The 17,293-nt window shown below is 43.3% G+C and overlaps 1 long non-coding RNA gene across 1 annotated transcript in view; it reads right to left on the bottom strand.

The window, feature by feature from the left end:
- Nucleotides 1-3,631: 3,631 nt before the first annotated feature.
- The window catches only part of LOC130296662 (uncharacterized), an 83,448-nt gene continuing 69,786 nt past the window's right edge, over nt 3,632-17,293 (bottom strand). The window contains exon 5 of the long non-coding RNA XR_008849252.1: nt 3,632-3,724. This is a non-coding gene — a long non-coding RNA (uncharacterized LOC130296662). The remainder of the gene's footprint in view (nt 3,725-17,293) is intronic.

The following is a 17,293-nucleotide window of genomic DNA, read 5'->3' as shown; positions in this document are numbered from 1 at the left end:
ACTAAAAGCAGGGTACAAACACGCTAGTTCTTTAGGCACCAGGGCCCCAATGCAACTGCTACCTCTGCTACTTCTATAGCTATGCCCCTGATTGTGGTCAGACTGAAAAGAAATTCAAAACGAAAAAGAACTTCCTCTGTAGTATACAGCAGCTGATAAGTACTGGAAGGATTAAGATTTTTCATAGAAGTAGTTTACAAATCTGTTTAACATTTTGACACCAGTTTATTATAAAATAATTGTTTTCCACTGGAGTACCCCATAGCTAAAACATAGCTAAAATGTTGGTCTATTAACCCACAACCAACCGACACGTTTCACTCAGATACGCTTAATCATGGTTTATGATTCTCAGTGTTCCTCAACCTCCACCTCTCCGGCTGTTGCGATAACTACAACCACCATCAGGCCAAAACAGCAGAAGGCTATCACAACATGATGAGAGTTGTAGTTTTGCAACAGCTGAAGAGCCACAGGAACAATGTCTACAATGAGAAAGCTGCTTACAGATGTGATTCACCCATCAGTATCATGTAAAGTAAAAAATATTTGCTATTGCAACAAAGTTGAAATCCCATAATGTGGTGAAAACATTAAATGTGACACTATTTGAGTTGTTTTTTTCCATGACCCTGTGTACATACATTATGTTAAAAACTTTCAATATAATGTAGATAATACCATTATATGTATATTTGTAATATACATTGGTTAAAAATATTTGCATATTTTTGGGTGAAAAAATGCTGCCCCTGCAGCTAATTCCTGTGTATCTCATGAAGAGCCCAAATACAGGAGGTGAGGGCAGGTACAATGATTGGTGCCTGGCCCAATTAGCTTGATTAGTTTCCACCTGTGCACTCCCTACTTATACCTCACTTCCCCTGCACTCCCTGGCCGGATCTTGTTGCCCTTGTGCCAGAGAAAGCCTTTCCTGAGTGTTCCTAGCCTGTGTTCCAGACCTCCTGCCGTTGCCCCTGACTACGATCCTTGCTGCCTGCCCTGACCTTCTGCTACGTCCGACCTTGCTCTTGCCTTATCCCTTGTACCATGCCTATCTCAGCAGTCAGAGAGGTTGAGCCGTTGCCGGTGGATACGACCTGGTTGCTACCGCCGCAGCAAGACCATCCCGCTTTGCGGCGGGCTCTGGTGAAAACCAGTAGCTACTTAGAACCGGTCCACCGACACGGTCCTCGCCAAACCCTCTCTGACACAGAGGATCCACCTCCAGCCTGCCGAATCGTGACACTCACTGCACAGAGCCCTGCTTGTCCTCAGTGTACAGAGCCCTGCTTGTCTTCAGTGTACCGAGCCCTGCTTGTCCTCAGTGTACAGAGCCCTGCTTGTCTTCAGTGTACAGAGCCCTGCTTGTCCTCAGTGTACAGAGCCATGCTTGTCCTCAGTGTACAGAGCCCTGCTTGTCTTCAGTGTACCGAGCCCTGCTTGTCCTCAGTGTACAGAGCCCTGCTTGTCTTCAGTGTACAGAGCCCTGCTTGTCCTCAGTGTACAGAGCCATGCTTGTCCTCAGTGTACAGAGCCATGCTTGTCCTCAGTGTACAGAGCCCTGCTTGTCCTCAGTGTACAGAGCCCTGCTTGTCTTCAGTGTACAGAGCCCTGCTTGTCCTCAGTGTACAGAGCCCTGCTTGTCCTCAGTGTACAGAGCCATGCTTGTCCTCAGTGTACAGAGCCCTGCTTGCCCTCAGTGTACAGAGCCCTGCTTGTCCTCAGTGTACAGAGCCCTGCTTGTCCTCAGTGTACAGAGCCCCGCTTGTCCTCAGTGTACAGAGCCCCGCTTGTCCTCAGTGTACAGAGCCCTGCTTGTCCTCAGTGTACAGAGCTCTGCTTGTCCTCAGTGTACAGAGCCCTGCTTGTCCTCACTGCACAGAGCCCTGTTTGTCCTCAGTGTACAGAGCCCTGCTTGTCCTCAGTGTACAGAGCCCTGCTTGTTCTCAGTGCACAGAGCCCTGCTTGTCCTCAGTGCACAGAGCCCTGCTTGTCCTCAGTGTACAGAGCCCTGCTTGTCCTCAGTGTACAGAGCCCTGCTTGTCCTCAGTGTACAGAGCCCTGTTTGTCCTCAGTGTACAGAGCCCTGCTTATCCACCCTTACTTCCTGTATTTGGACACCTCATAGAGACACACAGGCAATAGCTGCAAGGACAAAAAATATACATATTTTTTTATCAATGTGTATTACAAATATACATATAATGGTATTATCTACATTATATAAAAAGTGTTTGTTGACGACAGGTACACTTTAAGGGCATTGCATTTGCACACATTTTATATACTATTTAGTACAGTTTTAAATCTACACAATATAAATATATCCTTCTAGGAAGAGGGATAACAAAATAGAGCAGATGCTTGTCCCTTAAACTCCATACAATTACAGCCATATATCCCAATGATTTTCCCACTAGTATCCTACATCACAAAGAGGGTAGGGAAGAGGATCCAATGGACTCAATCCATTGTCTATCTAATCTAACTATATATCACTAATATAAACTAATAATAATACAAATTACAACAAATGAATAAATAAAAGAAACAAAAAAATGAACCAAAAATAATACCGTATTTATGCGAAATTTTTTAGCCTAAAGTCTATCTGCGTGTTGTACCACGCAAAAGCCGCTGCAGTTCAATGATTTAAAGCGGGGGCTTTAAATCATTGAACTGCAGCAGCTTCTGCCTAGCCAGAACCCCACTGCCACTGCCCGATTCCCTCCCCGTCCCCGGTTTTATAATTATGTGTGCCGCCGCCACCACTGCCGGATTCCCTCCCCGTCCCCGGCTTTATTGTTAAAGGGGTACTCCGGTGCTTACACATCTTATCCCCTATCCAAAGGATAGGGGATAAGATGCCTGATCGCGGGAGTCCCGCAGCTGGGGACCCCCATGATCATGCACGCGGCACCCCGTTTGTAATCAGTCCCGGAGCGAACACGCTCCGGGGACTGATTACAAACGGGGTACTGCGTGCATGATCACGGGGGTCCCCAGCTGCGGGACTCCCGCGATCAGGCATCTTATCCCCTATCCTTTGGATAGGGGATAAGATGTGTAAGCACCGGAGTACCTCTTTAAATAAACTGTGCGCTGCGTAATGACGAGTGACGTCACTCGTCAGTCATTGCGCGGCGCACAGTGACAGATCAGGAGACCGCTGGAGCATGAAGGACCGCAGTCCCCAGGGCACATGTAACTATTAAACCGGGAACAGGGAGGGAATTGGGCAGTGGCGGCGGCGGGATATTTAACTATAAAACCGGGGACGGGGAGGGAATAGAGCAGCGGTGGCGGGATATTTAACTATAAAACCGGGGACGGGGAGGGAATAGAGCAGCAGCACTCTGGCCCCACAGAAGCCACTGCACTTCAATGATTTAAAGCGCTTGCTTTAAATCATTGAACTGCAGAAGCCGTCAGAAACAGTTTATCCAGGTAAACATGCACACACAGGCACCCTCATTTTTCCAAGGATATTTTGGTAAAAAAACTTTACCAAAATTTCCTTGGGAAAATGAGGGTGCGCGTTATAGGCCGGTGCGTGTTATACCCCGATAAATACGGTATTAATAATGTTATAAAAGAAATGTAAATAAAATTAAATGTTCCTACTTACTCCCTGCCTTGTTTCCTAATGGTTTATTTCCTTAGCTCCTCCATCTAGGAGAGAGACTTTTATGATTACTTCTTTACCACCTAATTATGGCATCTGGCAAGGGAAAAACTGAAAATATTAAGGGTTAGGGTATGTTCACACAGCCTGTAAAATTTGTGGTGGACAGTCCGCAAACAGCATCCGCAGGCAGAACAAGCCGGCGCTAGGACAGTTTGGAAATGCGCCTCCATAGCCAGCAATGCAATTCCGAGCATAATACGGCTAAAGAATTGGAGTTTCCACACCAGATGTTTCATGCACTGTAATTCTGCCATATGCACAGTGAAACCCACTGAAAACAATGGGACTCTTTTGCAATGGATTTTCCACGCTACATTTTTCTGTTGGATTCTGCTCGAAAATTCAGCCCTGTGAATGAGGAAAGGGAGAAAGATGAAAGGGGAAAGGGAGGAAAAAAGGAAAAGAAAACCCCCTATATTTTATTATATTTTTCCCTCCATTAAGTTACTGCCATTACAATTTCTTAGTCCATTGGGACCTATTCCCCTCTCATTAATCAGGGAAGAAACAGGTACAGCAAGGACAGTCATAAAAGATTATATTTGTTTATCAAAATACCATATCCCCCGGAAAAAGAAAAATTAATCCATGTTACATGCCCCTAAAAGTGGCCTAAACATGTACAGACAACAGAAAAAACAGGAAGCACCTGGACCAGGTCAGCAAATTAGCAATTTCATTGTGGTAATGCAGAAGATTAAAGTGTACCTGTCCCCCCCCCCCCCCCCAAAAAAAAAAAAAAAAAAACTGTTATATATTGCTCAGTACCCCATCCTGATCATGTTCATCTAGTTTATGTGTCTGCGACCTATATTTCTCTCAGAATTACCTTTATTTACTTGCCATCATTGCTCAGTGAGGTTTCTGTCCATACAGAGGCATGTCTCTCTCTTCCCCTCACTGTGAGGACTCCTCCCCCTCCCTCACTCTGCTCTGACTCACAGAGGGCCGGGAGCAAGCACAGCAGCACTGGACCTGCCTGCAGCCCTGTCAATCACTCATGGTGTCCTTGACATGTCGAGGACCACTGGAAACTGCAGGACTGGTATGGGTCCCAGGAGGCAGGGGGACCCCTAGTGACCACTTTTATGGCTTACTGGCTTTTTTAGTATGAAATACTGAAAATTTTCTGATAAAAGCAATTGCAAAACATATTGTTTTTGCATGCTTTATAACATATCAATACTTTGTTCACACACAGTGGCCCTAATCTACTTAAAGTGGAGTGTAGGTGGGTTTTAATTTTTTTCCACTGTATTTACCAATTTTTTCCCTACATTTTGCCCTTTTCCCTAAACTTTGCTTTTTTACACATGCTCTGATCGCTCAGGTTTTCCTCAGCTCAAATCCACAACATTTTCTGTGGAAACCTTAGTAAATATGTAGTTTTTTTTTTGTGAAAATGCCAGGTACATGCTCCCTTTTGGGTGGCCACGCCCACTTTCAACGATGACCACGCCCCTTTTCGCATATTCTCAGTAAGATGAAGAGTTAGTCGGGTTTTTCAATTTTGTCGCAAGTCCTGGAACACATTCTGGGGCAAATTCTGGCGCAGAATCTGGCGCACAACCCAACAAAACATGTTGCATTTACAATAGTAAACCAGTGCCAGTGTGTTGACCAATTTTTGAGCCATAAACAAAAAAAATTAAAATGTAATATAAATTTGCTGTTGCAAAGAAAATGGACATAAAAAAAGAAGCATTTTTAACATGAAAAACTTTTTTCAGGCTAAAAATACAGACCTAAAAACTGCATATAGCCGAGATGTAGCTGGAGATTTGCAGTCCTGACAATGCTTATGTACAGGAGCCTTTATCTTCCTTTGTGCCAGCGATATCATTGAGAAGGGCTCTAGACAAGAAGCACTGTCAATCCACCAAGTCATATCTCAAGTGCTACAAACTAAACTCACACCTGAGGTCTAGATAAAACTTCACTCCAAGTCTTTACTGCTGTAACTAACATGACTATATGTAGATTCAACTGGTCCTGCAGAAAAATTGACTGCTATACAATGTGCACCATGCAACATTAGAAGATGACAGGAATGATGGATACAATAACAGGCTGCTGAATACCCCAATGTCCACGTCTGCCATGATGTATCACTACCTCTCATATTATTCATCAGGCTTATTACTGGGCACCAGGAAGGATTTCAGCTTCACAAAATATTCAATGTAACCCAAGGAATGCAACGTCAACCCAGACATTTCCTCAGCCTATTCCCTCTGTAGGGGGTCTCTGCTATGGAGCCAGACTTTTCGTATCCATTTCCTCCCTGTTCAGGTGGTCCCACCATAGCTCTAGCCCTCACTTACTGAATGTTATTTGCACACTGGGATTTTAGCAGAGTATGGGCTAAATCAGAGAATCACTGAAAATCCCCATTCACATCCTCAGGTTGTCAATATCAGATGTAATGCAGTCCCGGCAATAGAAATAAGGAAATGAGCTTCAAGAACTGGATTAAACCTCAGAATTCACTTTGTCTGATAAAAAGCAGCTCAGGAAAATCTGCTGAAATTGTGGAAAATAATACAAAAACACCAGATCTCTGCAAACAATAAGACACAGAGAAATATCACCGATCCATCCAAAAATAACCTCACCAAACCCTTGGCTGTCCAGTTTTATGATAGGACTGAATCTTTACTGTACTGTTCAGTACTATCTCACAGACGTCTTAGCTACTCAACAATTTCAAGATCTTTTTTCATAGCCCCTATCAAAAGATAAGGGTCCAGATTTATTAAAGTGTGTGAGAGAAAAACTGATTCTGCCCACAATAGCCAATCTCAGCTCAGCTTTTCTGTCCTAACAAATGGGCCAGATTTGTTACAGTGACTTGGGTGTTTGATAAATGTGATGCATGATCTAGTTTAGATCAACTGGCTTAGTTTGTGCCAGAATACAGGCACATATTTGGCACGCAGTATTGCATTAGGCTTCTCCCCCTTTTGCCAAAACCATGCACCTTTTACAAATAGTAAGGCTATAAACAGGCAATTTTTGATTGGTCAACCGGAGAATCCGCCATGTGAACCGAGGCATAGGTGTATTTCAAGGCAAAAAATACTCCTCACCAAAAATAACTTAAAAGGCTTGTCTCACTTCTGCCTAAAACATCTTTCTGATCCCCAAGACTTTTGAGAAGATATTCTGTGGACTGACGAGACCAAAATTTTACTTTTTTGGAGGAGTGCTTCTTGTTACATCTAATGCAAAAGTAACACGGCATTTCAGAATAAGAACATTATACCAACAGTCATATATTGTGTTGCCCATGAGAGGGTCTAAGGCTACTTTGCTTCTTCAGGACCTGGAACACAGCAACAAAGTCCACCTCTTAATGTCTTATAAAAAAAAAAAAAAATGATGGTTTTGGAGTGGTCTAGTCAAAGTACGGACTTGAATCTCATTGAGATGCTGTGGCGTGACCTTAAGAAGGCAGTTCATGCTCAAAAACCCTCCAATGTGGCTGAATTAAAACAATTTTGCAAAGATAAATAGGCCAGAATTCAGCGATGTGAAAGACTCATTGCAAGTTATTGCCAACTCTTGATTGCAGTTGTTGCTTCTGAGGGTGACCATGAAGGCATAGATAGTTTTTTTTCCCCAATAATAAAGGGATCTCTTGAAAACTGCATTTTGTGTTTACTTGGGTTGCCTTTGTGTATTATTAACCCCTTAAGGACTCAGCGTTTTTCCTTTTTAATTTTTTCCTCATCACCTTCTAAAAATCCTAACGCTTTCAATTTTGCACATAAAATTCTATATGATGGCTTATTTTTTACGCCATCAATTCTACTTTGCAGTGACAGTCATTTTACCCTAAAATCCAAGGCAAAACGGAAAAAAAAAATCATTGTGCGACAAAATTGAAGAAAAAAAGTAATTTTGTAATTTTTGGGGGCTTCTGTTTCTAAGCAGTGCATTTTTCGGAAAAAATAACACCTTTTGGACTTTGGAATTTTTTCTGCGTGTACGCCATTGACCGTGCGATTTAATTAACTATATATTTTTATAGTTTGGACATTTCCGTAAGCGGCGATATCAAATATGTTTATTTTTATTTGGACAGTTTATTTTTTTTTTTAAATGGGAAAAGGGGGGTGATTCAAACTTTTATTAGGGAAGGGGTTAAATGACCTTTGTTAACTTTTTTTTTCCACTTTTTTTTTGCAGTGCTATAGCTCCCATAGGGACCTATAACACTGCACACACTAATCTCTTATGCTGATCCCTGCAAAGCCATCGGAAGGATGCCACGAAGACAGGTAAGGAGTCCTCCGCTTGCGTCCTAGCTGATCGGAACATCGCGATTTTATCGCGATGTCCCGATCAGCCCCACTGAGCTGCTGGAAAGCGTTTACTTTCACTTTCAGACGCGGTGGTCAACTTTGATTGCCGCGTCCGAAGGGTTAATAGCTCGAGGCACAACGATCGGTGCCGTGTGCTGTTAGCCCAGGGTCCCGGCTATGAATAGCAGCTGGGACCGACTCGGTGTGATGCGGGGTCACGGCATGACCCCGATTTAAACACCGGGACCGGGCTCAGGGCGTACAGGTACGCCCTGAGTCCTTAAGAGGTTAGAATTAGTTCGGTGATCTGAAACATTTAAAGCATTGCTGTCTTTAAGAACAGACGGGGAAGCGGGTAGCATTGTGCTCCACTTCCTGGCCAATCAAGAGATCTGTACAATTCTGTACATAGAAGTCTATGCAGAGAAATGGACAGATCTCCTGGCCAGCCGGGGAGTAGAGCACAATGCTGCCCACTTCCCTGTCTAATAGCTCATGATCCACATGTCAATAGTTGATTTCCACTACAGTAATGCCTTTAGTGTGGCAGATGTGCAAAAAAAGAAGAAATCAGGAAAGGGGCAAATACTCTTCCACAGCACTGTATGGAACTATTTGTCACGTAATATCATAATGGTTCATTCTTTGAAAATGTTCATAAGGAGCCTGGAGGACATAAAAGTCAATAAAATATTACAAGCTATAGTTACTCAATTTCTGTAAGAGAGACGATGATCCCGGGTTCACACAGTAGGGATATAGGTTGGGCTTCATGTCCCTGCATCTTTTTTCAACCTTATTAACTATTTAAACAAGACAAATTATATCTCCAAAGACTAAATTGGTGCACACAGTGAGGAATCATTAAATTAAATAGGATATATTCACAGGATTTGTCATATCTGGGGCACTCACCTGTCGGCAGAACATATCTGAGGCACTCACCTTTTTAATGCTGTTATCGCTATTTGCTCATATAAAGTGTACCTGTTGTTTACAAAAGCTTTTTTTACATAATGTAGATATTAACATTATATGTATATTTGTAATATAGCCCTGCTTGTCTTCAGTGTACAGAGCCCTGCTTGTCCTCAGTGTACAGAGCACTGCTTGTCCTCAGTGTACAGAGCCCTGCTTGTCCTCAGTGTACAGAGCCCTGCTTGTCCTCAGTGTACAGAGCCCTGCTTGTCCTCAGTGTACAGAGCCCTGCTTGTCCTCAGTGTACAGAGCCCTGCTTGTCCTCAGTGTACAGAGCCCTGCTTGTCCTCAGTGTACAGAGCCCTGCTTGTCCTCAGTGTACAGAGCCCTGCTTGTCCTCAGTGTACACAGCCCTGCTTGTCCTCAGTGTACAGAGCCCTGCTTGTTCTCAGTACACAGAGCCCTGCTTGTCCTCAGTGTACAGAACCCTGCTTGTCCTTAGTGCACAGAGCCCTGCTTGTCCTCCACCCAAAAATATACACATTTTTAACCAATATGTATCACAAATACACATATAATGTTATCTACACTATATAAATGACAGGTACACTTTAGAGTGGCTGTTTTTGTTATTTTTTATATATAGAAATCAATGGAAAAGTGATCCCATTCGCACACAGGTAGTTGAAGTCTATGGCAGTTACAAAAAAAAAAGTTGAGTGCTTCTTTGCAGGCAACACTTGCCAACACTATTAATTTCTATTAGGGTGCTGTCCTAGTCTTAGAGACTCTTTCATCTGAACCTTTCCAACACAGCAAACTAGAAGAAGGGAAAAATTTAAAGTTTATAGAAAAGAACAAAGGAAAGCGGAGCAGGGGGTGGGGGCTGTGAACAATTACCAATAGCAGAACCTCTGGGTTCCAATGGCCGCTCTCTTATGCTGGAGTGAGACTGATGAATCCCTCCTGACGGCTCAAGGAGACTTGTTGCAGCCATTGTCACTGGTGTACTCTGATGAGATTTGCCTGCACAGAGCATTAGCCCCTGGCCCAAGATAAACACTGGGAGGAAGTTTGGCCGAGGTTAAATCATGTTTTATTTAAACCTCACTTGGTGTGAAGATGGAAACTCGACTGCAAGAAAAGTGAAACTAAGATTGAACACAGCCTGCGGCTGGAGACGTGACCCCTTATTTCTTTCCCCCCCTCTCCGCTCAAACATCCACTGGCTCCACTGTCAAGGACAGGAAACATTAGTAATAAGTTCATGGATGGACATTTTCCCCTGGGAACAGGCGGGATACTGCACAGAGTCAGGGGAGAGGGGCTTTACTTTGTCTATTTTTGTCTGGGACGTTCACGGTGGGAGTAAAATAAGCAACTTTTTGTTTCTTTTATACTCATCTCAATAAAGAGATATATAGGGGGTCTAAAACCAGCAGACTGCAAGATAATATCATTTTATGGACTCCTGGAATTTTAATAGGATGGGTCAGCAGGTTCCCTATTATATATGAAATGGTTTGTATACATTGCCATAGTAACCCTAATACCTGTCCAGTACACTGTGTACACCAGGGCAGACTGCAGCATCTACTGTAGAAACAGGCAAAGTAGGTAATAGCCAATGCTGCTGCTCACTACTATCATATAATACCTTATAGAGGTGATTTCCAATATGTGGCTCTCCAGATGTTGCTGAACTACAACTCCCAGCAGGGAATGCTTTAACAGAAATTGAACACTTAAAGCCCATAGAGCCTATGGGATTCCGCACTCTCATTCACACTTCTGAATTTCCGCATGCCGAAATTCAGAAGTGTGAATGGGAGTGCGGAATCCCATAGGGTCTATGGGCTTTATTTTGAGGCAGAATTCTGCAAGTGGAAGTTCTGCTGTGTGAATAGACCCTTACAGCCGGTTTCCTCACAGATCACAGCAGAGTCCTGTCAATTGCTGCAGAGAGACACATAGTGGTCAGCTTATTGTCAAGAGATCCTTCTAAACAGCAGAGAATGTCCAAAGCTGAGAACCCATTTGTATATTATACTAGCTGAGTACCCGGCACTGCCCGTTTTTTCATATCCGTCCTCATATCCGTCCTCATATCCGGTCCTCATATCCCGACCTCATATCCTAACCTCATATCCCATCCTCATAACCTGACCTCATATCCCGTCCCCATATTCCGTCCTCATAACCTGACCTCATATCCAGACCTTATTTCTCAACCTCATATCCCAACCTCATGTCCCGATCTCATATCCCGTCACCATATCCCGACCTCATATCCAGACCTCATTTCCCAACCTCATGTCCCGACCTCATGTCACGACCTCATATCCCGGCCTAAAAACAAAGCTTAAAGGACATCTGCAGCGTGATTAACACTTATCCCCTATCCACAGGATAGGGGATAAGTGTTTGATCGCGGGGGGTTCGACCGCTGGGACCCCCTGTGATCTCCTGTACGGGGCCGCGGCTGTCCCGTGCAGGGGGCGTGCCAGCCGCAGCATGACGTTGAAGCCGGCACGCCTCCTCCATACATCTCTATGGGAGAGGCAGGGAGGCAGCGTTCATGCCTCCCCATCTCCCCCATAGAACTGTATTGGGACGTCACCATGAGCGCTAATGGAGGCGCCCCGTTAGGGAGATCGAGGGGGGTCCCAGCGGTCGGACCCCCCGCGATCAAACACTTATCCCCTATCTTGTAGATAGGGGATAAGTGTATATTGCGCTGCAGTTGTCCTTTAAAAGATAAAAGCTCTATATATTAGTCCTAGATATAACCCTTCAGATGAATAATGCCAGATACTACCTTGGACTATATAATTGCATTTTCTCAGTTGAAAAAACCTTGTCAGATGAAAGATAAAAATAGTTATGGGTCTAGAATGTGAGAGAGAAGAAAACACAACCTAAAAAAAATCTAAATTGGGGAAAATTGGAGTTAAATGACCAAACTGAGTCTTATTTACTGTATTTTTGAAGAAAATGGATCATGTCATCTTTAGCAAGGAACTCAACAACTGTATGTTTAATTTCCATGCCACTCTCCCCATAGACATGAATGTTCGGCATGGCCATGGTTCAAGTGTTGGTTATAGGAAATGGTAAATTGCAGCCAGAAAACTCTGGTGCCAGCATATCCCTCCTGAAACAAAAGGTTTGGGTGGCAAAAATCAACCATGTCCGACCTCTCTCTTCACAGACATCATCTGTTGATGGAGAGTTTAAATGGGCACTGTCAGATTCAAAAACTTTTTATATGTTTTACATTTTGGCAAAACATTAAAGGGGTGTTTCAGGCAAAACCTTTTTATATATATATATATCAACTGGCTCCGGAAAGTTAAACAGATTTGTAAATTACTTCTATTAAAAAATCTTAATCCTTCCAATAGTTATTAGCTTCTGAAGTTTTCTGTCTAACTGCTCAATGATGATGTCACGTCCCGGGAGCTGTGCATGATGGGAGAATATCCCCATAGGAACTGCACAGCTCCCGGGATGTGAGTCATGAGAGAGCAGTTAGACAGAATACAACAACTCAACTTCAGAAGCTAATAACTATTGGAAGGATTAAGATTTTTTTAATAGAAGTAATTTACAAATCTGTTTAACTTTCCGGAGTCAGTTCATATATATCAAAAAAAAAGTTTTGGCCTGGAATACCCCTTTTTAACCTTTCTAATATACTTCATAGGAAAATGTGATTTCCTTTTTATAGAAATCATGACTTATAAAATCATGGCTTTGTCCAAGCTGAAACACAGGTATGGACAAAGTCCAATAAGTGAGGGTGTGCTAGCACTCCTCTGTGCTCTCTCCTGTCTGATAGCACTCCCCTGTGCTCCCTCCTGTCTGATACGACTCCTCTGTGCTCTCTCCTGTCTGATAGCACTCCTCTGTGCTCTCTCCTGTCTGATAGTACTCCTCTGTGCTCTCTCCTGTCTGATAGGACTCCTCTGTGCTCTCTCCTGTCTGATACGACACCTCTGTGCTCTCTCCTGTCTGATAGCACTCCTCTGTGCTCTCTCCTGTCTGATAGGACTCCTCTGTGCTCTCTCCTGTCTGATAGTACTCCTCTGTGCTCTCTCCTGTCTGATAACACTCCTCTGTGCTCTCTCCTGTTTGATAGCACTCCTCTGTGCTCTCTCCTGTCTGATAGTACTCCTCTGTGCTCTCTCCTGTCTGATAGTACTCCTCTGTGCTCTCTCCTGTCTGATAACACTCCTATGTGCTCTCTCCTGTCTGATAACACTCCTATGTGTTCTCTCCTGTCTGATAGCACTCCTCTGTGCTCTCTCCTGTCTGATAGCACTCCTCTGTGCTCTCTCCTGTCTGATAGTACTCCTCTGTGCTCTCTCCTGTCTGATAGTACTCCTCTGTGCTCTCTCCTGTCTAATAGCACTCCTCTGTGCTTTCTCCTGTCTGATAGCACTCCTCTCTGCTCTCCCCTGTCTGATAGCACTCCTCTGTGCCCTCTCCTGTCTGATAGCGCTCCTCTGTGCTCTCTCCTGTCTGATGGCACTCTTCTGTGCTCTCTCCTGTCTGATAGGACTCTTCTGTGCTCTCTCCTGTCTGATGGTACTCCTCTGTGCTCTCTGCTGTCTGACAGCACTCCTCTGTGCTCTCTCCTGTCTGATAGCACTCCTCTGTGCTCTCTCCTGTCTGATAGTACTCCTCTGTGCTCTCTCCTGTCTGATAGCACTCCTCTGTGCTCTCTCCTGTCTGATACGACTCCTCTGTGATCTCTTCTGTCTGATAGGACTCCTCTGTGCTCTCTCCTGTCTGATAGCACTCCTCTGTGCTCTCTCCTGTCTGATAGTACTACTCTGTGCTCTTTCCTGTCTGATAGCACTCCTCTGTGCTCTCTCCTGTCTGATAGTACTACTCTGTGCTCTTTCCTGTCTGATAGTACTCATCTGTGCTCTCTCCTGTCCTATGAGACAGAGGAGTGCTAGCCCACCCTCACATACTGGACTTTGTCCATGCCTGCACTTCAGCTTGAACAAAGCCATGATTTTATTAGCCATGATCTCTATAAAAAGGAAATAAAATTTTCTTCTGAAGTATATTAGAAAGGTTAATGTTTTGCCAGACTGACTCTGACAGAGCCCATTTAAAGGCCAGTACACACCTTATACAGGCAGCTGTGGGTTCAGCCTAACTTTAGTATAAGGTGTATAGGCACGGTATGAAAATGACAACTATACTGTACAGCTGACCATATATCACATGATACTTGTCAGTCAAATATTTGTTTGACTGACAGTTATCTTGCCCAATCTTTCCATACACATTAAAGGGGTACTCCACTGAAAAACTTTTTTATTTTATCAACTGGTGCCAGAAAGTTAAACAGATTTGTAAATTACTTTTATTAAAAAATCTTAACTCTTCCAGTACTTATCAGCTGCTGTTATGATCCACAGTAAGTTCTTTTATTTTTGAATTTCCTTTCTGCCTGACCACAGTGCTCTCTGCTGACACCTCTGTCCATTTTAGGAACTGCCCAGAGTAGGAGCAAATCCTATCCTGCTCTGGACAATTTCTAAAATGAACAGAGGTGTCAGCAGAGAGCACTGTGGTCAGGCAGAAAGGAAATTCAAAAAGAAAAGAACTTCCTGTGGATCATAACAGCATCTGATAAATACTGGAAGGATTAAGATTATTTCTTAGAAGTAATTTACAAATCTGTTTAACTTTCTGGCACCAGTTGATTTAAAAAAAAAAAAAGTTTTTCAGTGGAGTACCCTTTTAATGCTTAACTCAACAATGCCATTGCCAGACTAATCTGTCACCTGCTCAAAACCCCTCAGTCCTCCTTTAAAAGTGCCCATACACCTTATGCTTAAATTGGCTGAACCTGTCACTGGCAGATTATGTCAGTGCGGAGAAGGGTTGTGCATGCAGGATTTTTTAGCTGCTTAACCCTTTTGGGAGACCTAGAATTGTCTGACTGCAGCTTACCCCTTCCCTCCTTAAAGACAACACACAAATGTGTGGAACATTCGTGTGTATGAGAAAGACTGGAGCGATAACTTCCTGACAGTTATTGAAAATATAAGGGCACCTTAAGACACCACCACCCCCTCCAGATTTCCCTGACTGTGGCTTATCTTCCCAAGAACAAAAGGACCGAGCAGTTCAAATTTAACAGTGCAATTCAGAAGAGACCACCATACACATTAAAGGTTAGCCAGTCCAACTGAAAACTGTGGGTTGGCCAATGTAGATCTAATGTGTATGCCCAGCTTCACTGCAACATTGTAACAAATCAGGATTAGGGTAGGGCTGCACTGCGATTTTGGTTGCAACATCCATTCAAAATGTACTTTTTGTAACTGTAGGGTCATGTTTGGGACACCATCACATTCACTTGAATAGACGGTAATGCAGTAAGACATTACCGTCTATTGGTATTGGTATTTGGTATTGTGACCAAAACCACTGTGTGGGGTATCACAAGATATGGCTTCTGCTGCATCAATTTAGCTTACAAAAGATTAAGTAGCCTGGACGGTTGTAAGAAAACTTTGAACTGTACAGGAATTTCTGCCTCTGGATAAAACAAATAATAAGCTTGAAAATGGTGAGTAAATTAAATATAAACTCTGTTAAAATCCTGCAGAACTTATTCATAAAAGATCAGATCGGGATATGTCTTACATGGACTATCATCTTACAGTCATCTCCTTTTATTTTACTGTAACCTCTAGATGTGACTCTAAAATCCTCCACTGTGCAGACTGTATACAGAAAAGAAAGAAAGAAAACCAATTTACCCAGCGTGTCAATGACTTTTCCCGGGTGTTACATAAACAGAACAGAACAGCTTCCTGACCGTCTACCAGTCTTAAGTGGTCTGAAAACGTTATCGTCTTCTATTCTCTTGGAGGATAGAGAATATTAAATAAGCTTGTCTCAGAGATGAATTGTCAGCGGTGAGGACAGTGGTCCAACAGCTGGGAAGTATTAGCTAAGACACAATTCTTCATGAGGCTTGGGTGATAAGAGAACAGGTTGACATGAGTTACATGTCTGCACTCGCTGTGCTATAAATTACCTATCAGACCTGCAGAAGGTTGGAAAAACTGTCCAGAGTGTCCAGGGACCATAACACCTCATCCCTGTCCACTGGACTCTGACACCTACCCTGTCTAGAAGTCTGCACCCCACCAGCACCATGTGCCCCACCAGCCTGGCACATGATCCAGTGTCCTTTTACCAGAAAGGTTGAAACAGTAAATGGCTGTGGAGGACTGGGATATAGAAAGTGTTTCTGGAGTAGCATAAATTTAAGGCTCCGTCAGACAGGTACAAATATTAAACGGTGGTCCTGGGAACACTTGGAAGGACAAGAAACACACAATTACTCTGAGACGGTGGAAGAGACAAACACGAAGCGGCCTCCAGCTGAGGAGACACTTCAGAGCTCTTGAGTCAGGGACTTGATGAATCCTTTGTTTTGAGAACATCCCAGAAGATCGTTTAGTCTCCAGTATTATCCACAGAAAGCACCGGACCATCACATTCATAGCAAGAGGAACAGACAAATTCCTCAGAATGAGTAAACTAAAGCCACATGACCAGAACAGGGGATACAAGTGACACCCACCAGAAAACTAGTAAAGCGGGTTAGAGAAAGACCGAACACTATATACAGTATATGAATTGCGCCATTGTCAGTCTCCATAAGTTTGTTAGGTTAGGCAAAAGGTGAATGAAAAGGACTGAAGCCAAACAACTCACAGTGGTTGTGCCAAATGTACTACTGGGAAAGATAATGGTATACGGGCACAGCCATTAGACATGATTAGTGGTCTAGTTTGTTGTGGGTAACATTAAATATATTGCTAAGGTTGGGACTACACAATGACACAGGTCATGCAGGTTAAAATGTGCATTCCAACATAACAACTTGAAAGTGAATGTGGTTGCGTTGCGACCCAGAAGTTGCTGATACCAGAAATCGATTCTGGATGCATTTCTGGCCATTGTCGGGTCTTGGCACAATGACACTGACACTATCAAACCTTATTTACTTTCATTAGTAAATTCAGGAGTCTGGGAGGTTCACTGACAAACTCTCAAAAAAAAAAATTAATAAAATTAAAAACAGGAAATAAAAAGCTGAATTTTTTTTTATAAGTGAACAGTAAGGAGAAACGTTATCTGCTCAGTAAGATTTAGGAGGTATCGCTGTAAGACTCCAGACCGGGCTCTCTGCCACTAAATTCATTTAACATATATTTTAGCTTTAACGTCAGCTTATCAAAGAGGCGCTGCGTCATGGATTCCCGGCTTGTGTTAGATGATCATATGGCGAGATGCTGGGGAAGCAAGTAAACACGGCAGAATGCAATGCATC

The sequence above is a fragment of the Hyla sarda genome, chromosome 12, assembly GCF_029499605.1.
Source record: "Hyla sarda isolate aHylSar1 chromosome 12, aHylSar1.hap1, whole genome shotgun sequence".
In the NCBI taxonomy this organism is placed as follows: domain Eukaryota; kingdom Metazoa; phylum Chordata; class Amphibia; order Anura; family Hylidae; genus Hyla; species Hyla sarda.
Note: the sequence above shows the minus strand (reverse complement) of the source record. Positions and strands in the feature narration are given on the sequence as shown.